Genomic DNA, 26085 nt, shown 5'->3' with positions numbered 1-26085 from the left:
TTCGAATCCCCGTGACGGGGTGAGCTCCTGTTGCCCGGTCCCTGCTCCTGCCAACCTAGCAGTTCGAAAGCACGTCAAAGTGCAAGTAGATAAATAGGTACCGCTCTGGGGAAGGTAAACGGCGTTTCCGTGCGCTGCTCTGGTTCGCCAGAAGCGGCTCAGTCATGCTGGCCACATGACCTGGAAGCTGTACGCCGGCTCCCTCGGTCAATAAAGCGAGATGAGCGCCGCAACCCCAGAGTCGGTCACGACTGGACCTAATGGTCAGGGGTCCCTTTACCTTTTTACTTTATCTTGAGGTTTTTGCAAGATGCAAGCCCTCTCTCCACACACAAGCACAGCCTGCCCATCATAATGACAAGCATTTTGTTAGCATGATCAGAAGATGCACGAACCCGAGTACAAAACAAGTCTGATTGTTTCATTAGCATCAGAATCCAAGAGGCTTCTTCTCTGCCCCCACCTTTCGGAATTCCTCAGTAGTTACTTATCACACAGACAAGATTGAGTGATTGGCCCCATGCTGTCATTTCAGAGGCAATTCATCACAAAAACTCCCCCGCCGCCAAACTCATTGAAATAGACTCAAGCTGGTGGACAGAGACCAGTAAAATGGGACTTTGATTGCACAGACCGAGCTGCTTAGAGGAGGGGGGGAAAACCAACACAATCGTTACAGAGATGCTCGTTTTCAAAGCAGCCTCATTGTTTGTGGAACTCCATATTCTTCCCCTTGAATCTAACTCTGCTGATTCAGGGCAAAACAGCTGCGAGTTCTGAGGTCCAAAGGAGAAAATTCTAGTTATTCACCAAATGCATATGTCTACTTGGGACCTGTGAGTTGGGGGCATCAGTGCAGTTATTGATTATGTTGTGGTGTGGGTATCTTCTTCCAAAATTCCTGAAAATATTTCCCTCCTATGGAAATAGGACACAATTTTCTTCTGGTTTCTTAGTGGGAAGGGGAAAGGGGTAGAAATTCTGCTGATTTGGAAGAATGAGTTACAGTGGTACCTCAGGTTAAGTACTTAATTCATTCCGGAGGTCCGTACTTAACCTGAAACTGTTCTTAACCTGAAGCACCACCTTAGCTAATGGGGCCTCCTGCTGCCGCCACACTTCCGCCGCACGATTTCTGTTCTCATCCTGAAGCAAAGTTCTTAACCTGAAGCACTATTTCTGGGTTAGCGGAGTCTGTGACCTGAAGCGTATGTAACCTGAAGCGTATGTAACCCGAGGTACCACTGTACTGCATTCTGGGAAGTGGCTGATGGGGAGCTGTGGAGAGGGCCTTGGGTCACTTTGAGTGTAGTGCTTTTTTAAAAAAAAAAAAAAAGCAAGGAAAGAACCTCCCAAAAATACTTGACCGCCTTGTATGGTTAAATAAGATTTGTTGAGAATGCACTGGGGAAGTATATTTAATCCTGAAGTCCCATGTGTGTGGGAAACTACAAAAGAAATGACTGCCTGCTGGAATTTAGGAAGCGCAGAGCTTGACTCAATCTCTAAGCAAAAGAGCCCCCATTAGAGTTTAAAAATACAAATCTATGCAGCATTTGTGAAGCACAGGAAATACAGGCTATTAGACCTTTAAATATCCTGTTTTAGTTGCTACCTACATAAACAGAGGTCTTATTCATGCATTGTTCAACACTGCAGCAAAAACAACACAGGTAGATTATTCTTGAGTACAGAATACAAAGAAGTATCCTGAAATATGAAATCTGGGCTTGGAGCACCAGTCTCACATGTGTGATCAGCTACATTGTTTGAAAAGAGACTTGCATGGGTAGGTAAACTAAGTCCTGGGGGCCAGATCCGGCCCAATCCCCTTCTAAATCTGGCCCACAGATGCTCCAGGAATCAGCATGTTTTTACATGAGTAGAATGTGTCCTTTTATTTAAAATGTGTCTCTGGGTTATTTGTGGGGCATAGGAATTCATTCATTTTTTTCCCTCTTCAAAATATAGTCCGGCGCCCCACAAGGTCTGAGGGACAGTGGACCGGGCCCCCTGCTGAAAAGGTTTGCTGACCCCTGAAAGAGAGGGTAGAGAGGAAGGAGATAAACTCTTACATAACATATGACATAACTGAATCTACTCTACCAGTTACATTTCTGTGGTCTGAGCCTTTCAGCAAATACAGCTTTGTCAGGTCTTGAGTCATTTCATATATTAGCTAATATTGTGTTTGCTAGTTATGCTTTAATTGAAAATCTCCCACAAGGATAGGGGTGGTGACACCTTCCCCCAAAAGTCAGATAAATCTCTCTCTCTCCTCCCTACCTGCATGGTAGAGCAACAGCCTGACTTAATAGAAGGCCCTTTCCCATGTTCCAAAGTGTTTGCATTGTTTGTTTGTGTTAAGCTTGCATGTTTAGTTCAAAGGCTTATTTATTTAATGTGAGCATTTGAAGGGTCCATTTTATTCCAAAGTGGCACTCAAAGTGATGGACAACTAGTAATTTCCATTGCTCATAAGCAAGACAGTGACTCCCCCCCCCCTTGCATAAATCTACTTAATAAAACACTGGATGCTAAATCCTTTGTGTTGAGATACTCACTCTGAAATATTAGCCTATCTCCCTGGGATGGTCTTACTGGGCCTATTCCAAGCACACTGATCACCTTAGTAGTTTGGGGGACCGTGTAACACCACAAAAATGGGCAATGTTGCTCTCAAAGACCTACCTTTAAACACTGTGCTACCATTTTTGAACCAAAGTGGATACTATTATATATTTATGAATTCTGCTTCTGCGGTTGATTCATTTGGAGTAACTTAACAACCAAGTCCTGTAAATCTGTATGTGGTCATTTTCCCCGCCTCCAACTTAAAGTTGGAAGACAGGGGCGCCAACTCCCAGGGGCTGAACCTCTTTGAGCCCCTGCCCAATACAGTCATACCTTGGTTTTCGAAAGCCTTGCAACTCAAATATTTTGGCTCCCGAATGCTGCAATCTCAGAAGTGAGTGTTCTGGTTTGAGAATGTTCTTTGGAACCAAACGTCCAGCGTGGCTTCTGATTGAATGCAGGAAACTCCTGCAGCCAATCGGAAGCTGCGCCTTGGTTTTCGAACGTTTTCGGAAGTCAAACAGACTTCCGGAACAGATTCCCTTCAAGAACCAAGGTATGACTGTATTTGTTAACAGGGTGCAGAGCCTCCACAATGTTCGTCTGAGTGTCACAAGTGTTGTCATGATGTCGTACATGATGCCCAGATGCCAGACGTGATGCCAGGAACATGGCACCTTCTACTCCTCCTGCCACAGAGGCGAAGCAACCCCTGGCCTGTGGTGGTGGATGTTCTACTTAGCAGAGTGTCTCCAAATATCAGTTGTTGGGAATCACAACTAGGGAGAGCACTATTGAACTTGGGGTCTCCAGAGGCATCTGTGTGACCACTGGAAAAACAAGATGCCGGACTCAATGGGCTCTAGGTGGTCTTCTTTCAAATCAACTGATGGTGATGAAGGAACACTTCTTATCAGGAACAGTTGAGGGAGTCGGGTATGTTTAGCCTGGTAAAGAGGAGACTGAGAAGAGATATGATAGCCATCTTCAAATATCTGAAGGGCTGTCAGATGGAAGAGGGAGCAAGCTGCTTTTCTCCTGCTCCAGAGGGTAGGGCCCAAACCAATGGCTTCAAGGTACAAGAAAGGAGATTCCGGCTAAACACCAGGAAGAACTTTCTGACAGTAAGAGCGGTGGAACGGACTACCATAAAAAGTGGTGGACTCTCCTTCCTTGGAGGCTTTTAAGCAGAGGTTAGATGGCCACCTGTTGTGGATGCTTTAGTGTCCCTTCCAATTCTATGATTCTAAGGAGAGTCTCTACAAAACAACCCTCTTTCCTCTTTTTTTTAAGGGGACCGCAAGCCCTGCACCTGTGCCTGAATGTTTTGCTGGACTTGATGAGGGCCAATTAACTGAGTTTGAATCCTGGAAAAATGAAGGTTCTGTTCATAGGCAGTTCCTACGTCTGTAAGATAGGACAATTGTTTGTCCTGGGTGGGGTTGCCCTTCCTCTGAAGGAGTAGCTTAGGGAAACTCCTGGATTCATCTGCCAGGTGACCTTTTCGACTGGGAGTGTTAAGTTGTGGGCGAACATATCAGACGACACAGCGATTCTTCCAAAGCAGCTCTTTATTTGTAAGCTGAACAGAACTGAACTGAGGAGCTCAGTCAGCCTGCTTATATAGAGCTCCAGAACAATGTAACTGTTGCCATTTTCTAAAACTATCCAATCACTGAACGTCACTTTCGATCCTTCATTTGCATAACTATCTACAGTATTCCCCTGCTGGCCCAGGGTGAGAACTTCAGTACATAACAGGGAGTACCTTTCATTGGCCATAAGCTGCCTTGCATGCCTCCGGGCAGCAGAGGGCAATTTTTGGCCCTGGCAGTCATAGCTATGTTCTTTTTTTATGTTATTATTTGCATATATTGCCATTCCTCCTGAAGATGCTGAAGGTGATGTGCAGCAGCATTCAATCAAACATAAACAATTCAAATCAACAATTGCATCACATACAAGTGTGTGTGTTGTCAGCTACCGTATTTTTCGCTCTATAACACGCACCTGACCATAACATGCACGTAGTTTTTAGAGGAGGAAAATCCGTAGGCATGCCACCCGTAGGCATTCCCTCCATAACACGCAGACATTTCCCCTTACTTTTTAGGAGGAAAAAAGTGAGTGTTATGGTGCAAAAAATACGGTAATTTCCATAATGTAATATCATGGCCACAGGAACTGTTTGGCACTAAATCCCCTTCACCACCCCCTTCCCCAAGCTTGGATGAACAAGTTGCATTAAAAATAGAGGACGTTTCTTAACAAACGGACTTCATCATGACTTTTTGTGCTACATATATGCCCTTGGTGCAGCATTTCAAAAACCTACACATGTCCTCTTTTTCCATGCTGCTTTTATTTGGCAAGCCTGCAAGTTTCCCAGGGGAACTCCCCCCCCCTTTTTGTACATTAGTGACATAATTGCCTACACTGCTAACTACACCAAAAGCAATATTGCAGGAGGTAATTTATTAATTTTTTATGCACATTAACTGGATAAATAATGATTTGTAAAATTGTGCAGAAGTTATATTAAATTGCTCAGTGGTTAAATCTGACACTGTTTATATTTCTCTTCTCAAATTATTAAGCCACCCTTTTCATTTCGGAGTTCATGTCTTGTAAAATCGTTAAGATGCGTAATATCTTTATGGCAAGTCGTTTTGACTTGGAATTCTAAACTAAATTAAGTGTTGGGTGTAAACTTTATTTAAGGTCCTCTGGCTAAGCATACTGTTTCGGAGGTAAGGAAATAACAAAGGGCATTTCATTGCAATTGCCTTTCTGCCTTTCCCGACATTCAACAGTGAATTGCTGCAGAAATGTTCAGGCACTGCCCAGCTCATTTCTATGCAAGCAAGAAGTAGAAAGATTGTGGATCTTTCTAATGTCAAATGGTTTATGATGGATCACTGCCTTTAGTTTTCATAGGCAGAGAGACAAGGGGGTAGGGAAAGGGAAGGGAAGGACAAAGGCACTTGAAAGATAAGGAAGCCATAACTGAGTGGCAAGAAGATTTCAGAACGGCATAAAATAAATCCAGATTAGCGTTAGTGCTATAAAAAGAAACTCTATAATTCTTCACATTTATGCATCACATTTCAAGCGCTCAAATACAAACTCCAAATACAAATCATGGGAAAAGGGGTGTTTGGATGAGCCCAAACCTCTCACTGTGACTTTTGAACTACTTGCCTTTCAGTCTCTCTATCCATCCCTGCAGAGGGTAACCTGGTCTGGGGAACACCTGACCCAGCCTGGATCTGGGAGAGACGCTTTCAAAGAACCACTCTACAGTCCATAGGGCTGAATCCTTCGCTCAGGAGCTTGGGGGTGGAGGATTGAATCCTGTGAGGTCTGCTTCTCCAGACTCCTGCAGCCTTCCATCTCAATGCCCTGCCCCCTGGCAGCCCCGGATCACTCAGCCAGGCAGCCTTATCCAACCCAGGCAATCTTGTCCCAATTTGGGCCATGCCCAGATCTGCCCCACCTCCCAAATTGGCCTGATTTGGCTATGAACTTGGCCAAATCTGGTGCACAGCCCTATCCAACAGTAATCAGCTGGTGAACACATGTAAACAGATGGTGAACAACACGAGGGTTTCTGTTATCTACAATGGTGGGGAATACTTGGCTTCTGTCTCTAAAGGTAAGTGATGGCACCTTAACTCCTCACCAGATGCGCTTGGACTCCTGCATGGACTCCTCACCCTGCTTCAATCTGACCATTGGCCTTGCTGGTTGGAGCTTATGGGACTTGGAGTCCAAGAAAAACTGGAGGGCCACAGGTTCCTCATCTCCAATGTTGCTGAGTTGCAATCCTCATCTCTCACAATTGGCCATGCTGGCTGAGGCTGATGAGAGTTGGGATCCAGCAACATATGGAGGGTCACAGGTTCCCCACCCCTGCACTAACTTATTAGGAACTGGCATGTCATTGTACTTCTTCACAGGCATCAAATTCAAAAAAGACAGAATATGTTGGTGCTTCTGGGTAGGAAGTGCCACAGGAATTATTGCTGAGCTGGAGTGGAAGGAAATCGTCGCTGGGGAGGGTAGCATAAGTAATTCTCCTTGGGACAATATTTTTGATTGATAACTAATGGGAATGGTACTCCAACAGCTTCTGGAGGGTCTTGCATTGGCTACGGGGGGGGGGGGGGAATCAAAGGCAGCAGCTTAGCAAAATCTCTCTTGCCTTACCTGCTCCAGACAATCCCCTCCATTTAATGCAAAGTTGAGCTCTCCAATGGTTGGCATTGTCGGAGGCTAACATGGACGCTATTTATATACCTGGATATTTGCGAACATCTGCTTTATCGAGATACATCGTCAGAAAGACTTAATTAAAATAATTCCAAGTTGGAGACTCAGCATGTATTTACCAAAGCATAGATTTGTTTTGCTACAAACAATTAAGAATGTATTCATGAAAACAACTCCTGCATGGAAATCTGTATTATTTTTTAATCCCTTATGCTAAGCTCTTTGGAATTTGCATTAGCATGTTAGTTCCGCTGAACTGAAGACTGCCAACCTGATCCGCGGAAGCTGATTTAACCAAGCTGGTGAAAAGAGGGGCAGCAGAATTAGCATCTTCTTCTTTGCCAGGAGGGCACAGCCAGCCGGCTTTGCCCATGCCAACCCCTCCTTGCCATGCAAAGTCCCTTCTATACGAAAACACAGGCTTTGTATTGACGTGATCAGTGCTTGAGGGCAGAATGATCTAATGGGCTTAAGCTGCAGGAAGGGTAGATTTGGTTGAACGTTAGGAGGAAGCTAATGGTGAAGGGCCATAGCTCAGCGGTAGAGCATCTTCTGTGCATGCAGAAAGTCTCAGCTCTTCTGCATGCAGAATGTCCCCTGCCTAACCTCCTGGAGAGCTGCCTCCAGGTGGTGTAGATAATATTGATCTAGAAGGACCAAATATCTGACTCAGCATAGAAGAAGAAGAGTTTGGATTTGATATCCCGCCTTTCACTCCCCTTCAGGAGTCTCAAAGCGGCTAACATTCTCCTTTCCCTTCCTCCCCCACAACAAACACTCTGTGAGGCAAGTGGGGCTGAGAGACTTCAGAGAAGAGTGACTGGCCCAAGGTCACCCAGCAGCTGCATGTGGAGGAGCGGAGACGCGAACCCGGTTCCCCAGATTACAAGACTACCGCTCTTAACCACTACACCACACAAGGAATTTCTTTAGGGGGCCAGGGCCCTGCATTGTTCAGAGGGCAGGCGAGGGCAGCACAGAGCTGGGAGTGACATAGCTTCAGTAGCTGTTGAGTCCTCCTGGTGCTGCTGCTGCCCTGGCCATGGCTGGCTTCCCCCATCTTTCCCTTGCATGACAGGGGGAGGGGGAGGACAGGGGCTGCTGGCCACTGTGGCTGCACTGCCACTGTGTTCGGCTCCTCCCCTGGGTCCTTGCAATGTCACGTGATGTCACGCGCATAACGTCAGGATGTCACGGTAGCCCCCACAATCCTTTTGAGAAGTTGGAGCCTCTGCAACTCAGCATAGGTTCCTATGGCTGAGGACCTTTTCCAGCTTGTGAGCTGCATTTTCCTCTGGGTAACCTCCCAGGAGCCACATGCCAGAGGAAAATGTGGACAGAGAATGTGATTTTTTTTACCTTTGTAGAGTAGGCTTGTTTCTGTCTACACACACTCACATGCCACTTTCTGTCCTCCATCCAGGGAATCAGAGTTCGAGGACAAATTCCAGCCAGGCAAGAATACTCAAGGAAGGTACAGAGAAGGGCTGGTGAGAGGTTTGGCCTGGAGAGAGTTCCATGGAAAGTTGGAGAGGGCTGGAGGGCCAGATTTGGTTCCCAAGCCCTGAGGTTCCCCAGTCCTGCCCTAGGAACTTATGAAGCCACCTTATACTGAGTTAGACAACTGGTCTGTCAAGTTCACCATTCTCTACATAGTAAGAGCTATTCAACAGTGGAACAGACAACCTCGGAAGGTGATGGGGTCACCTTCATTGGAGGTTTTTCAGCAGAGGTTGGATGGCCATGCCAAGGATCCTTTAGCTGTGATTTCTGTATTGCAGGGGGGTTGAACTATGCACCCAGATCAAGGGAAGTAATAGTATTGTTCTATTCTGCCTTGGTCAGGCCACATCTGGAGTACTGTGTCCATTAATGTCACAATTTAAGGATATTGACAAGCTGGAAGGTGTGCAGAGGAGGGAGACCAAGATAATCAAGGGTTGGTATGTTCAACCTGAAAAAGAGGAGATTGAGAAGAGGTATGATGATGGAAAGAAGACAAAGTCCCGACCAGAGACGAATGGTTGATGAAGATGATGGACTATGCTGAAATGATGAAAATGACCAGGAAAATCAGAAACCAGGAAGATAGAAACTTTAATAAGGAATGGGGGGCTGGGAATTATAAGTTACCTAAGAGAACACTGTAAACAACTAAAAACTTTGGCAGGATTTGAGTAACACTTGTAATGTATTAAAAACTAAGGTAAATAAGGACTATTTTAAGAAAAATGCAGAAATTATATGATGCAGAAGATGAAGCAAGCTTGTTTTCTCCTGCTCTGGAAGATAAGACTCAAACCATTCACTTCAAGTTGCAGGAAAGGAGATTCCGACTAGACATACGAAAAAACCTTCTGACAGTAAGAGCTGTTCATCAGTGGAATGGTCTCCCTTGGGAAGTTGTGGACTCCTTCCTTGGAGGCTTTTAAGCAGGGGTTGGATGGAGATCTGTCATGGATGCTGAGATTCCTGCATTGTGGAGAGTTGGGCTAGATGACCCTTGGGTCCCTTCCAAATCTATGATATTATGATTCTAGGACACTTTGGAAGGTGGTGGACTCTCCTTTGTTAGAGGTTTTTAAACAGAGATTGGATGGCCATCTGCCAAGCATTCTTCGGTTGTGATTCCTGCCTTGAAAGATGCCCCTAGGGGTCCCTTCCAACTGTACAATTCTATGATTCTACACACTGATTGACAGTGGTTCTGCAGGGCACAGTTCAACAATATTGTTGACTTCTACATATGACGATCGTGGAGTATCAGGACGTGTGCCAGTAGAGGCCTGAGGATCCAGGACATTATGTTTCTGTTGAATCATTTAAGTGACCTGGATCTGTGAGCCTCCAGGGACCCAGAGGTTTAGTGCCTAGTTTGTTTAAGGCCAGCCCTGCATGGATTAATTGCTTGGCTGGAGACTTGCTGGCAAAATTTTGCCCTTGGCCAAAATAAATTTCATTTGTATTTACGAGCATCCAAAATTTGGACCCAAACGGTTGCAAAGCTTAGCCCTCCGCCTGCTGTGACCATTCCAGCTACAAAATGAGTTGGAGCCTCAAATTAAAGGATTTACAGATAGAGGAAAGGGTGGTGTTAGTCTCCCCCTCCTCTTGCAAGTGAAATGCCCGTCACGCCAACCTCCCACCAAGCCTCGGAGAAAACAGTCTGAGAGAGCTAGACCAAGGAAAATGGGATCACGGAATGAATACATGCCTCAGCTGATAAACATTGCCCACCTATTCTTCCCTTTATAAACCAGGAAGAGGCGAGACACTATTTTTGTCTCTCCTCCCAAGCTTGGGGTTCCAGGCACTATGAGATCAACTACTTTAAGGCATTTTATAGTATTTTACTGAATATTTACTAGGCTGTTCCGTTAAATTACTAACATCAGCACCTACAGCTATTTTAGAGGTGTTTTTCTCTCCAGAAAATGGTTTCACAGGAGGCCTACACTATGATGAAGCAAGCCTATTTTAAAGTGTTTATTTATTTAGATGACTTCTATACCATAACCTCCAACATTTCTCCAATGAAAATAGGGACGTCCCATAATGATAATTTTACTATTTTTACCCCACACATCTTACTGGGTTGCCCCAGCCAACCTGAGTGGCTTCCAACATATATAAAAATATAATAAAACATTATTCCCTTCCCTATACAGGGAACCCTTCAGACGGCTTGGGGGTCGGATAACTCCATACCCTCCAACATTTCTGCAATGAAAATACAGTGGTACCTCGGGTTACAGACGCTTCAGGTTACAGACTCTGCTAACCCAGAAATAGTACCTCTGGTTAAGAACTTTGCTTCAGGATGAGAACATAAATTGCACAGCGGCGGAAGGGGGGGCAGCAGTGGGAGGCAGGAGGCCCCATTAGCTAAAGTGGTGCTTCAGGTTAAGAACAGTTTGAGGTTAAGAACGGACCTCCAGAATGAATTAAGTTCTTAACCCGAGGTACCACTATAGAGACATCCTAATGAAAAATGGCACATTCTAGGATCAAATCGGAAACCAGGCGGCTTTTCTAAATCAGGGATGTCCCTGGAAAATAGGGACACTTGAAGGGTCTGTTATACTGCACTTTGTGCAACCCCTAGGGTTATTTATAAGAAAGTGGAAGAAGAGAAAAAGAATACATAAAATTGACACAATGACATCAAACTTAAAATGGCAAAACAACATGTTCTATCATGAAGTATAGGTGGGTTCAATCATGACTCGAGGTTGAGATTCATCTCAAACAGTTTTACTGCAGCAACTGGAGCAAGATTCACTAACGGGGCGCTCCATGGTACGCCTTAAGCGGGTCCAGGCAAAACACACACCCCACCTATGATAGGTCGCCTTTATGTTGTTAATTAGCGAATCACAACACTGGCCCAATCTCAACAGGGATTGGCTAACTGTCAGCCACCAACATTGCCATTGGAGCGTTTCAGAATCATTCCAGTGTTTTGGTAGGTAGCTGAAGCTCCTGAGCTCCAGGAGGCATCAAGGCACAGGCCTGCACACATAGGGTTGCGGTATTTCAAAAACAAAATCCAGACAGAAAGGTTTTTTTGCCCAAAGTTGTTGAGTGTTTTTGAGCTATTTCTGACAATAAACGGCAAAAACATCACTTCCGACATGGGCTGCCATGCATCCATATTTTCCTGGACATTTCTCTGATTTCTGCCTGGACACTGTTTGCAGCTGCAGTATCCGGATATGTGCAGCAAATTCCAGACATATGGCAACCCTATCACTAGATGGCAATTAGTGCATGGGTGTCTATAATAAGAAGTGCACGGGGGTTTATAATAATAATTCTCGTAGCTTTCCTGTTCTCTTAATGTTGCATATTCTTCCTTTGTATTACTACTGTTATTATTTGTAAAACTCCCATCTGGGAATCCTCAGTTCCCCTTAGCGCTGAACTTAAATTGTCCTTCCATAAGTGAGAAGCCTCGCAACAGGTATCTGTCCCTGAAGCTAGCGGGATGATCTAAGCAAACCTCTTCCAGCTGATCCCAACCCCCAAAGTCCTATCAAACAACAGAAGACCCTGTGGGAAAGGCACAGAGCCAAAGCAAACTGAAGGGGGTTGACAAAGAGGCCATCTATCTCCACCTGGGATATTTGCCAAGGTAGGAGGATTTATAGCCGCGAGACACTATTAAAGTCAATGGAACTAATTGCACACCAAAGGAATGGTGTAGCACTGGGTGCCTGGGACTTTGGGGTTCTGGAATGGCCTGGGTATCATTACTGATAACTGCATTGTTTGTGTGCAAATTAGCCAATGTCGTAAAGCCAGTCTAAATAAGAATTTTGCCCCTCTAATCCACGAGAACGTGGCTTCCATGTAATTCAGAGTCTCACCATGTGTGCAAATGTGGCTTGCGGCATTTACTTTGCCTCTCTACACAACCGTATTGGCAGCAGACTCCAGGCAGTTGCTTTAGTCATTTCCATATGGCTCCCTCTCCGATAGTGTCATAATGCAGAGAGTTGATAAAGTGATGCTCATAGCCACAATCTTTCCTTCCCTCTTGTGTGGCTCTGTACATCACAGGAGCCAGGTGCACAGACCACAGGTACACAGCCAGGGTGGTGGAGAGGTTAAGAGTATCAGACTAAGACCCAGGAGACCAGGGTTGCTCACTTTGGGTGACCTTGGGCCACTCACTGCCTCTCAGCCTAAACTACCTTACAGGACAGTTGTGGGGATGAATTGAACAGCGGCAGAGCCCTATACTGCACACCACTATGATCTTCTTGGAGATAAAGGTGGGGAGTACATTCAATACATAAACAAAAATAAAAAGGGTTGGGGACCAGGGAATAAATTTGAAACATTGTCCAACTCCCTGAGCAACAGGCTTCACTATTTGTGTCAGGGATGGGAATTTATTTATTTTGAAATTATTTGTATTTGTTTTTTACAATGCAATTTTTTTAAAAAAATCAATTCATATCCATATAAAGAGATTTCTCCAAATCTCAGGACTCCCCCCCCCCCCTTCATGGGAGTCCCATTTTAATCATTTAAAACTGCATCTTCTCCAAATTCTAACTATTGTATCAATCCATATTTTCCATGATAATTTTTACACTACAAGTGAAATCAAAATCTTGCCAATGTTTCAATCTGCTTACAGTGGTCTCTGAGATAACTTACGGATGCTTCCCATTCTTGGTCGTCTTGGTTCCTGAGTTTTCTAGTCCGCTTTGCCATTTCAGCATAGTCAATCAGCTTGGTTTGCCATTCTTCTCTGTTACCGACTTTGTCATCTTTCCAACTCTGGGCTAGTAGCATCCGGACAGCTGTTGTTCCATACATAAAAAGTCTTTTCTGGACTTTTGGAATATCTGTACCTGTAATTCAGGGATGGTAATATTTTTTAGCCTGGGGCTGTGGGTCATATTCCCAGTGAGCAGCAATGACATGATTGACCTGAGGTCAAGTAACTGCCCTGCCCCAATGCTTTGTCCTCTACAGGCCAGAGTTACATAAAAATATTAAGTTCTTGCAATCAAACCGAGTACATCTTTGTGTTTTATTGTTTCTCCTATCCATAGCTTATCCAAATTTCTGCTAATGAAAAGCACCTCTTCCTTGACTGTTTTGGAAGGGCAAACCAGTGTCAAGAAGTTTCCCAGAACCCCAAACACCCAAACCCGGAAAACAGACTCTTCTCACTGCAAACGCTGATAGGATTTGCCATAACAGATCAGACGAGCTATCCATCAAGTCTGACATTGTCTAGCTTGACCAAAGCCACAGAGGAAGGCAAGACTCCCTAAAGGCAAGTAGTTAAATGACATGTTAAGGGTATGAAGATGAATTATTTCCTTCACCTGTCTAGCAAATACTGCTAGCCTTTTGATGCATGAGATTTGTTCACCTTTATCTTATCGCTTATGTCCACATAAATATTAATGGCTAAAAAGTTATCCTGCTTCTTCGTGCACTCTAGCAAAGACAAAGAGTGAGTTCAGCCTCAGGTAGCTATGGCACAATGTCTCATCATTTATGTCCCTAATTGTGCCCAGGAGCATGGTAGTCCATAGGTAGTCCATAGGGAAACAGGGAGTGTCTTGGTTGACCGGTCAGTATGGATTGGCTTGTTTGGAAATAAGCTATGATTTTTAGGATCAGTGTTGGGCTACTTCGTGATGACATCTCTCAAGTAAAGGTAAAGGTACCTCTGCCCGTCAGGGCCAGTCGTGACCGACTCTAGGGTTGCACGCTCATCTCGCTCAAGAGGCCAGGAGCCAGTGCTGTCCAAAGACACTTCCGGGTCACGTGGCCAGCGTGACAAAGCTGCATCTGGCGAGCCAGCACCAGCACCACACACACAACACCGTTTACCTTCCCGCTAGTAAGCGGTCCCTATTTATCTACTTGCACTTAGGGGTGCTTTCGAAGTGCTAGGTTGGCAGGAGCTGGGACCGGACGACGGGAGCTCACCCCGCCACGGGGATTCGAACCGCCGACCTTTCAATCAGCAAGTCCTAGGGTTTTACCCACAGTGCTACCCGCGTCCCTCATCTCTCAAGTATCTGTCCCTTAATGTGTGAATTTCTTAGCTTTCCAAGAATATTAGAAGTCTATGTGGACGAGTTGATTAGAGGAACATCAGCAAATGGCAAGTCCCATTGGTGAACCCAGTGCTTTTTTCCCTCAAAAAAAAAAAAAAGTTTAGGGATACTCTCATTTTGACTCAAGAAAATCACCATTTTATACTTCAAATTGGGGAAGATAAATACAGTAAATGGACAAAAGTACAAAGAGCATGCATTACCTCGTATTACACAGCTGACAGCTCAGATGTGTAACAACGAAACCGACCAATCACTGTGCTAGATTCCAACTCCTACTTCACACATTAAACGCTCGCTTTCGTCTGAGACTCAGGAAACACCATGACAGGAAATGAAGCTGCCATCGGGGATAGCAACGGAACTGACGATTCACTGTGCTAGAGAAGCAACTAAAATTTTTAAAAATTCTTCTCCTGTTAGATTCACAAAATGTTTTGGGGTATGCATACCCCATTTAACCCCCCCCCTGAAAAATAGCACTGGGTGAACCTAATACATACGTAAATGCTATGTAGTATACTATGCTAGCCTGCTGTAATAAAAACTACTAACAGACTTGTGGTGCACACGCACACTCACACATTTATTTTGTTTTATTCTCAAATGTTCTCCATTGATTTTCAAACAAAGAATAAACAAAGTTACACAATTGTGGAGTGCATCCAGGTACTTACATATCAATTCATGCAACTGCAATAACTGCATCCATTATATTCAGAACCTTGCATATCCACTCCATATGGGTACCTGAGTTCTGGGAAGCCAAGGAAAATTTGTCGGGAGGTGACTGTAAGAACAGTTCTGCAGTGGCACTTAGAATCATAGAATCATAGAGTTGGAAGAGACCACAAGGGCCATCGAGTCCAACCCCCTGCCAAGCAGGAAACACCATCAGAGCACTCCTGACATATGGTTGTCAAGCCTCTGCTTAAAGACCTCCAAAGTAGGAGACTCCACCACACTCCTTGGCAGCAAATTCCACTGTCAAACAGCTCTTACTGTCAGGAAGTTCTTCCTAATGTTTAGGTGGAATCTTCTTTCTTGTAGTTTGGATCCATTGCTCCGTGTCCGCTTCTCTGGAGCAGCAGAAAACAACCTTTCTCCCTCCTCTATGTGACATCCTTTTATATATTTGAACATGGCTATCATATCACCCCTTAACCTCCTCTTCTCCAGGCTAAACATGCCCAGCTCTCTTGGCCGTTCCTCATAAGGCATCGTTTCCAGGCCTTTGACCATTTTGGTTGCCCTCCTCTGGACACGTTCCAGTTTGTCAGTGTCCTTCTTGAACTGTGGTGCCCAGAACTGGACACAGTACTCCAGGTGAGGTCTGACCAGAGCAGAATACAGTGGACCTTTTACTTCCCTTGATCTAGATGCTATACTCCTATTGATGCAGCCCAGAATTGCATTGGCTTTTTTAGCTGCCACATCACACTTTTGGCTCATGTCAATTTTGTGGTCAACCAAGACTCCTAGATCCTTTTCACATGTACTGCTCTCAAGCCAGGTGTCACCCATCTTGTATTTGTGCCTCTCATTTATTTTTTTTGCCCAAGTGCAATACTTTACATTTCTCCCTGTTAAAATTCATCTTGTTTGTTTTTGCCCAGTTCTCTAATCTGTCAAGGTCGTTTTGAAGTGTGATCCTGTCCTCTGGGGTGTTAGCCACCCCTACCAGTTTGGTGTCATCTGCAAATTTGATCAGGATGCCCTTGAGTCCATCATCCAAGTCGTTGATAAAGATGTTGAATAAGACTGGGCCCAAGACAGATCCCTGTGGCACCCCACTAGTCACTCTTCTCCAGGATGAAGAGGAACCATTGATGAGCACCCTTTGGGTTCGGTCAGTCAGCCAGTTACAAATCCACTGAGTGGTAGCATAGTCAAGACCGCATTTTACCAGCTTCTTTACAAGAATATCATGGGGCACCTTGTCAAATGCCTTGCTGAGATCAAGGTAGGCTACATCCACTGCGTTCAAAAAACGAGATCAGGTTAGTCTGACATGACTTATTTTTCAGAAATCCATGCTGACTATTGGTGATCACAGCATTCCTTTCTAGGTGCTCACAGACTGTTTGCTTAATGATCTGCTCCAGAATCTTCCCTGGTATTGATGTCAGACTGACTGGGTGGTAATTATTTGGGTCCTCTCTTTTCCCCTTTTTGAAAATAGGGACAACATTTGCCCTCCTCCCGGTATCCCATGTCATCCTCCCAACATTCCATCACACACAACAGGAACTGTTTTTTATTAAATAATAATAAATCTTGTTAGTATTTTCCACACAGCAACAACATAAAAAAATATCGAAAAATAACAATACACAAAACACAAAAACCGGCATACAAAAAAATAACCAAATCCATATCTTACAAGTTAATAATATAAACACTAAAAAGAAAAACAAACATTGACTTCCACCAATCCCACAGTACCTCCTTTACCTCTCATTGTGTCTTCCAGTTTTCCTGTTTTCTTTATCATCTCTATCCTAGCATCTAGATATAAATCCCTCACAAGGTTATTCCAGACTCAGCCAGATTTCTGGCTTTTAAGGTATTCATTTAGGCACTCCAATTCCTTTTTCACTTCACTTTTTGGTTTTTGTCTTATTATGTCTGTCAATTTGGCTAATTCTAAGTATTCTGAAAGCTTACATAGCCACTGTCCCCTAGTGGGTAACTGATTACCTTTCCAGTATTTAGCCACCAGGATTCTTACTGCAGACGTTGCATATAAGAAAAATTCAGTTTTGTCTTTTGGAATATCATCATTTAAAATTCCTAAAAAGAATGCCTTGATTCTTAATGCCCAGGGTCAATATGGGAAGAGAGAAGGCAGAAGCAAACATTGTGAGTACATCTCTTAACTTTATCCTATGTAAGTGAAAGGTTGTGATTCAGGCCTTAGAAAAAAGTAGAACACGGTATTTGTTGTCGTGGGAGGAAAACCGATTCCCACAATGAGATATCCTGGCCCTTCCCAGACAGTCATCTTGAAGATGAGGAGTCATTTCCCCCCCTTCAATATTCCATCCATCACATTGATGGGCATTTTACTAGTGTTTTTTAAGTTTTTTAAAATGCAAGCCCACCTTGCATTAATGCGGCTTCCAGATCAGATGGGTTAATTCGTTTCATATCAGATCTAATTAACACACCCCCTGCTGGTGGCAATTTCCCCCAACTACCTGCTGCTCAGCGGTCCTTCGAAAAAGTGTGAGGCTTCTGTAGCAGCTCTGAGACCATGAAAACAGCTAATTTCCAATCAGATCTCTATAAACAACAACCCAAAAACCCCTGCGGTGATCAGTAAAAAGGGAGAGCCGAGGCAGGAACCGGTGTTTGAAAGCGTGAGATCTATTATTTATTTCCCTAGATTGATAGGTATTTATTATTTAGTTTGTTAGCTCGTTGCACCGTGGGTCTCATATTCTGGCTTCTCGCCACATGCATGCGGGGGGGGGGGTGTCCCGCAGCTATATAAATAAATAATTATAGGCAATTAATATTTGATCGCCATAGCCGAGAGATCTCGTACAGAGGATATTGGTGAGACTGCGGGACTGTTTTCCCCGCCCTTCCCCCTTGATTGACAACGGCCATGTGTCAAATGAATTGCCTCCGCTTTGATGGAGTGTCCCTCTGGCTTGCAACAGTGTTAGTTGAACTGCGCAGTTTATTTGGCTATAGTGGGAGTTTTCTAGGTGCTCGCTAGGATGCAGAGAAAGAGCGAACCAACCATTTTTTTAAAAAACCAAAATAATAAAAATGAAATTAACCTAGTAATTTCAGGGGGAAATGGTTTTGTGAAATGGTTTCGCTGAATAATTTTGCTGATTTATCAGAATTGGCCAATTCGCCAGAGGGGCTTGCTTCTGATTAGGTATGCATAAGACTTGTGTTGTCCATAAAACATTTTTTTTTTAAAGCGGGGAGGGGCAGTTCTGCAGGTTTAAAAATAGGAGCTTTGACACAGCACCTCTGAAATAAAACGAGCTGAACAATCTAACCACTTGGGGGGCGAGGAGTGTGTTTATTTTCTAAATAGATTCAAATGCTGTCCCTTATAATAGCCACCCTCTGTGGGTTGCAAAAGAGGCCACAATTTTTATGGGGCGGACATTTTGAACATCCCATTTTATTTTGTTTTTTCAAAAACCCAATCTAACCCTCAAAGCAGAATTTCCTGGGAACTCTGATTCGCTTTTGCCTCTTCCCCAAATTATAGCTAAAAATGTATAGTCAATTTTGTGATGGGTGAAGGAGCTGAAAGCTTCTCCTTGTCGATTCAGTAGAGCCTTCATCCACCATCACCTGAATAAGTCCTTTCTTGTTCTGCTTTACATGTATCATCTGCATCCAGAGCTGAGATACATGACCTAAACAACCAGGTTACTTGGGGGTCTACCTTGCTCTTCTCAGATGGGGCCCATGCTGAGAAGGCCACTGTCAGGGAACTGACATTGGAGCTAGAGGCGGAGGGAAGGCTCTCAAATGATGCTGGAGAAGGGCCCAGCAGGGAGAGAGGCAGCTCCGCAGATGGGGAAGCAAATCAGCCTAACACCAGGGATATGGAGGGGCTGATGGGGGAATCGGCGAGAGGGCTCCAGGACTCTTCACCAGACACCAGCGGGGAGAGCACGGGTCCTCCGCTACCCACGCCCACCCTGCGCAGAAGACCTCCGCGCAGAGAGAGTAGGAGGAGACTGGGTGTCAAACAACTTTTATGTTGGAAAAGATCCGCCCACTGACGGATTCTGTTAGTGACTGAGGCAGCCACGAAGTGAAGGGCTGTCCAGACAGAAAGGTTTAACCAGGCAACCTAGCCAGGAGTGGCGGCAACTTACGCACGAGCAACCCCATACCCATTACAGCCACATACCTCAGAGGTGACCTGATTTGTACTAAAAACCAGGCTTTTAGTGTTGGAATCAATGATCTTCCGAAATTACACAGACATCCAGTATCGTGGTGTTTGGTAAAGACATTTTTGTTTAAGAAGACTTATGGAATTGTAACTGCGCACCTGTGTTTTAGAATTTGCATTATTTGTGGTTTATATTACTACTATTCTGTTCTACACTGGTTTAATGGCCTCGGGCTTCAAAGTGGTTTATACGATCATAAAACGGGTAAACAAGCAAACAGACATTCCTGCTTGGTCTTAGGAAATGCAACAGAAACAATGTCAAGCTTGAGTATCAGGCACTTCTTAGAGAGGAGCCAGGAACTGTTCTGTGGGCTTAGAGGCGAAGGAAGACGTCAGGAGCAGGACTCAAATCCAAGGAATGCACAATCACACAACAGAGCCAGGAAGAAGGCTTTCTCGTTCAGGAAATGTCCCAGCCGAAACATTGAGATGTTTATAGCCCTTCTCATCCAAGAATTCCCAATGGCCATCCAGGTGGCAGAGGTCAAATTATGGGTGAATCATCATGAATCCATAGGCCTCACTCACCAGTCACCATATTTAGACAAATAATAATCTTTAGCCTACTAAAACAGAAGCTAAAGGGTCATGACAACAGGTGAAGGAACCAAACTCGATCTGCCCTGCTATGGCAATTCAAGCACTGCAGAGCTGGTGGGACCTATACTGAGCTCAATAACACCTTACTGCTGGGAAGGTCCAGGAAGGAAGGTACAACGGAACTGAGCAGGTGCGAGCAGAAATAATCCTCAACAAGGAATCTGTACCTGGATAGCTCAGTTGGTTAGAGAATGGTGCTGATAACCCCAAGGTTGCAGGTTCGATCTCCATATGGGACAGCTGCATATTCCTGCATTGCAGGGGGCTGGACTAGATTGTCCTCAGGGTCCCTTCCAGCTCCACAATTCTATGATTCGATGCTCTTACAAAGCCTAAGCTGACACCTGAAGCTGGGGGAATATTGTCCACCTCTGCTCCCCACAGTTTGTTGGAGTTATCTGCGGAGACGGGATTATAATGTAGGAGGCTGCAAAAGTAGCAGGATCATATGACTGCAACCCCCCAAAGAGGGTGCATATGGTGGTACGGCTGTACTGATAAATATTTCAAATGTCAATGCGCAAGGCTGCCATCAGGCCAAGCTGTTTACTTTACTTTGAATGATTACTAGCAAAATATTTGTCCTCCTCAAAGAACATGTACAAATCTTAACAGTGTTAAGCCCCTCTGCTCTTTTCTCTCCCGACCAATATATTTAATTAGCGTATGGACACCCACCCACATGAACGGTAGCTAATGATGATTTAGCAAACTACATCGATATGGGGAGGAGTAATCCCCCATCACCTTTTGTTAAGCAAGGACATTTGCATGATTCTACATCTTCTCCCGAGATCCATGGTGGCTGGTACCCTTTGGGACTGGTAGGTTGGTGGAGTCAGAGTCAGTGATCAGGCAGAGCCAACTATTTATAGTTTTGACTCCATCCTCCTTCATGTTGAGCTCTACAGGCACAACACTGAGGCTACATCCACACCATGCATTTATAGCACTATGGTAAAAAGCAGAGACAAAAAAGGTCCATATAGTTAAAGCCATGGTTTTCCCAGTAGTGATGTATGGAAGTGAGAGCTGGACCATAAAGAAGGCTGATCGCCGAAGAATTGATGCTTTTGAATTCTGGTGCTGGAGGAGACTCTTGAGAGTCCCATGGACTGCAAGAAGATCAAACCTATCCATTCTGAAGGAAATCAGCCCTGAGTGCTCACTGGAAGGACAGATCGTGAAGCTGAGGCTCCAGTACTTTGGCCACCTCATGAGAAGAGAAGACTCCCTGGAAAAGACCCTGATGTTGGGAAAGATGGAGGGCACAAGGAGAAGGGGACGACAGAGGACGAGATGGTTGGACAGTGTTCTCGAAGCCACAAACATGAGTTTGACCAAACTGTGGGAGGCAGTGGAAGACAGGAGTGCCTGGCAGGCTCTGGTCCATGGGGTCACTAAGAGTCGGACATGACTAAACGACTAAACAACAACGGCAAACACTTTAAACAGGCATGGCTTTCCCCATGGAATTCTGGGAGCTGCAGTTTGTTAAGGGTGCCGAGAGTTGTTAAAAAAAAAAGTAAAGGACCCCTGACAGTTAGGTAAGTCCAGTCGTGAACAACTCTGGGGTTACTGCGCTCATCTCGCTTTACAGGCTGAGGGAGCCGACGTTTGTCCTCAGACAGTTTTTCTGGGTCATGTGGCCAGCATGACTAAGCTGCTTCTGGTGAAACCAGAGCAGCACACGGAAACGCCATTTACTTTCCTGCCGCAGCGGTACTATTTATCTACTTGCACTTGACGTGCTTTCAAACTGCTAGGTTGGCAGGAACAGGGACCAAGCCACGGGAGCTCACCCCGTCGCGGGGATTCAAACCGCTGACCTTCTGATTGGCAAGCCCTAGGCTCAGTGGTTTAAACCACAGCGCCACCCACACTCAATCCCACAGTGTGGGTATGTATGAATATTTTTAACGATTGTATGAAATGTATGTTTGTATATTCGTAATATGTATGTATTAATGTTTAACTGTTTTAATAATAAAATATTTGTATTAAAAATTAATAATAGACCGCAGCACCACCCACGTCCCTGCCAGGAGTTGTTATGAGGCACTTATTCCCCTCACACAGCTACAGTTTCAAGACTCTGCTTTCCGTGAGGCGAATTGGGCTCTCCTAACAACTCTTTTTTTATATATATAAATATTTATTGGATTTTCACAAATTATAAAAACACGCACAATACACAATACAAACATACACACACAAAAACAAACATGTATAATTTCGAGTCCTTTTTTTCTTAAAACTTACTTCACCGACTTCCCCGTACCTCCCCTTTCTGCATCCCAATTCCCAAATTTGTTTCAGCAAATCCTCCCCCTTAATTTTGTCTAATTTTTCCTTTTCTTTTCTTTTACTTAATCTTTTACAGCTGTAATCCCCTACTTTCTATAACCGCGACATTTTAGCACTCATTAATTTAACAATATTTCTTAAGATAAATTTTAAATTTCATCCAATCTTCTTCCGCCGTCTCTTTCCCCTGATCGCGGATTCTGCCAGTCATTTCAGCCAGTCCCATGTAGTCTATCACCTTCATTTGCCATTCTTCCAGAGTGGGTAAGTCTTGTGTCTTCCAATACTTTGCGATGAGTCTCCTAACACAGGGGTCTGCAACCTTTAAGACAAAAAGAGCCACTTGGACCCGTTTCTGAAGAAAAAACAACAACTGGGAGCCGAAAAACAATTGCGACATTTAAAACAAATATATCTCCGGAGCCACGATCTGACAGCGGGCGGGAAGGTGACGTCGGGATGGTGCGTGACTAACACACGCACCGCCCCCATGCGACGTCGCAGCCAGTACAGCGCCCGCCACAGTGAGGAGTGTCGGGGCGCACAATGCGCCTCCTCCCCTCGCTATTATCCGCCCCGGAGCCGCAGCAAAGATGTAAAAGAGCCACATGCAGCTCCGGAGCCGCAGGTTGCAGACCCCTGTCCTAACAACTCTCAGCACCCTTAACAAACGACAGCTCCCAGAATTCTTTGTTTAAAACTGGTAGCATAGCATAGTACTGGCACCTCTTTTTTTACTGCCCATGGCAGCCGTTTCGTGCCAGCAACACTTTTATCACTATATGAGCACTAGCACCTTAGTGTTTGCACACACGCAAACACAAACTATATATTTGGAGTGAGCAATTTAAGTCTTGTATTATTGCTGTTTTATGCTTTGTTTTATTTTTTGTTATTTACATTTTAATTATGGAAGATAAAATAAATGAATAAATAAAATGAATTTACCTAATTGTGGAATGGAATTCATTGCATAAAGTTTATCCCATGGAATTGACAGTTGGGGGGTGGGGTGGGGAGGGAGTGGCGGCAGGGGAGGCATTTGCCTTCCATGGCAAAAATCTGTAGATCCAGCACTGATTAGAACATATTGTTTGACGCTAAATACAGTTGCATCAGCTGTTCGTGAAATCTTAAATACCTTAGCTGTCAACTGTCAATTGCAGTTAACAATCAAACAAGGGAGATCAAGCATAATTAGATGCCAAATACGTATATAAAATATCTGATGAACATTAAGCAAACATTGAAGTATGTATTGAATATTTGACAGAGGATTTTGCAGCAGAGAATTTGGAGGTGAATTTCTGTTCTTGTCTAGATGATGGGATGGTCTTACGATCTAAACATGGGGTGCTTTCAGAAAGGGGCTTAATATTGCAAATGGGCCATTGGTAGAATTGCCACCTTTGGCTGGGCAAAATACGGGACAGGTCAGGGAAAATAAAGGACAAGTTTGGGGGAGAATTGGGGGCTAAAAATTACTTTACCTGGTGCAGAAATGACTTCAAAGCAAATGATTACAGTGACCAAATGGAAGCTATCAAGAACTGCAAAAATTCCAACAACAATATTAAAAGGAAATCCTCCCCACCTGCTGAATTTCTGCCTGCCGGAAGGACAACAAACGTAGGGTAGAAACCCAGCCAAAAAAGAAAGAAAGGGGAAGGGGGAGCCACAAATTCTTAGCTTTGAAGGGGCTGAGGCTGCTGCTCCACAAAACATTTTACTCAACCTCTTAGAGCCATTGGCAAGAGATCTGCCTAATTCAGAAGAGTCTTCTGGCTGGCTAGCTCTATTGGCTAGCCTGGAGTGTCAATCAGCCAGCTTTGGGGGGCAAGATCAACTTCTGGGGTGCCTATCAACCCTGGCTGCACAGGACAAGCAAGTAAGGTTGAGCGCACAATTAGAAGTCTCCAAGCAGGAATGGGGAATCATAGAATCAAAGAATCATAGAGTTGGAAGAGACCACAAGGGCCATCGAGTCCAACCTCCTGCCAAGCAGGAATCAGTAGCCCTCCAGATGCTGTTGGACTCCAAACATCCATATACCCATAGTCAGCACCACCAGAGGCTAGGGATTATGGGAGGTGTAGTCCAAAAACACCTGGAGGACCACAGCTTTCCACATCCCTTTCTTAAAAGATGAAAGTGAAGAAGCCCTCCAAGTGTCCGGAGCGAGTTAAAAGAGAACCATAACCCCACCTGTGCTGCACATTTAAAGCAGTATCAGACCACATTAAACAGTCAGGTTCCATACCCTCCAACATTTCTCCAATGGAAATAGGGATATCCTATTCAACTGCTGCTGCTGCTGCTGCTGCTGCTGCTGCTGCTGTTCTTGTTGTTGTTGTTTTACTATTCACACCCCACTCATCTGACTGGATTACCCCAGCCACTCTGGGCAGCTTCCAACATATAAAAAACATAATAAAACATCAAATATTTAAAAACTTCCCTCTACAGGGCTGCCTTCAGATAGTTTGGGGGGTTGGATAACTCCATACCCGCCAACATCTCTCCAATGAAAATAGGGATGTTCTATGGAAAAGTGGGACATTCTGGAATCAAATCAGACGGCTTCTGTAAATCTGGAACAGTCCCTGGACAATAGGGACATTTGAAGGGTCTGAGATACAACCCCAAGATTCCTGAGAATTGTAGTTTTTTTAATGGTGCTATGAGTTGTTAAAAGACCCCCTTAGCACCCCTAATTGCAAGAGGTGCAATTCTTGCAGTGGTTTGACCATCAGTGCTTCTCCCAGGGAGCTCCTGGGATTGGAGCTCTAGGGGGGAATAGGGGCAACACTGTTCTAAGAACTCTAAGCCCCCTTAGCAAAACTACAGTTCCCATGATTTGGAGGGTTGGTGGGGTGGGAGAATTCATGGCCATTTAAAGGGGTATGATACTGCTTCAAACAATATCAAAAGTACAGCTGGACCATAAATAAGGCTGAGCGCTGAAGAATTGATGCATTTGAATTATGGTGCTGGAGGAGACTCTTGAGAGTCCCATGGACTGCAAGAAGATCAAACGTATCCATTCTAAAGGAAATCAGCCCTGAGTGCTCACTGGAAGGACAGATCTTGAAGCTGAGGCTCCAATGCTTTGGCCACCTCGTGAGAAGAGAAGAAGAAGAAGAAGAAGAGTTTGGATTTGATATCCCGCCTTTCACTCCCTTTAAGGAGTCTCAAAGCGGCTAACATTCTCCTTTCCCTTCCTCCCCCACAACAAACACTCTGTGAGGTGAGTGGGGCTGAGAGACTTCAGAGAAGTGTGACTAGCCCAAGGTCACCCAGCAGCTGCATGTGGAGGAGCGGAGACTCGAACCCGGTTCCCCAGATTACAAGACTACCGCTCTTAACCACTACACCAAACGACTCCCTGGAAAAGTCCCTGATGTTGGGAAAGATGGAGGGCACAAGGAGAAGGGGACGACAGAGGGCGAGATGGTTGGACAGTGTTCTCAAAGCTACAAACATGAGTCTGACCAAACTGCGGGAGGCAGTGGAAGACAGAAGGGCCTGGCATGCTCTGGTCCATGGGGTCACGTAGAGTCGGACACGACTAAACGACTAAACAACAAGAAACTGCTTCAAACATATAGTGCAGATGAAGTCAACCACACCATATGCATTTTGGAACAGTCTCCTAGAAAAACTCGCTGAGTGTGTCTGCCCTGCAGCTCATCAAATCCATGCTGGGATGAAGGGTTCTATTAAAATTGTGGGGGTTTTTAACCCTTCAGTTGCCAGCTTAATGGCCCATTCTCCTGCTTCAGAAGCTGGTGCCAGTCA

The sequence above is a fragment of the Podarcis liolepis genome (assembly GCF_965112155.1).
Source record: "Podarcis liolepis genome assembly, chromosome: 1".
Taxonomy (NCBI): domain Eukaryota; kingdom Metazoa; phylum Chordata; class Lepidosauria; order Squamata; family Lacertidae; genus Podarcis; species Podarcis liolepis.
This window is presented reverse-complemented; position numbering follows the sequence as displayed.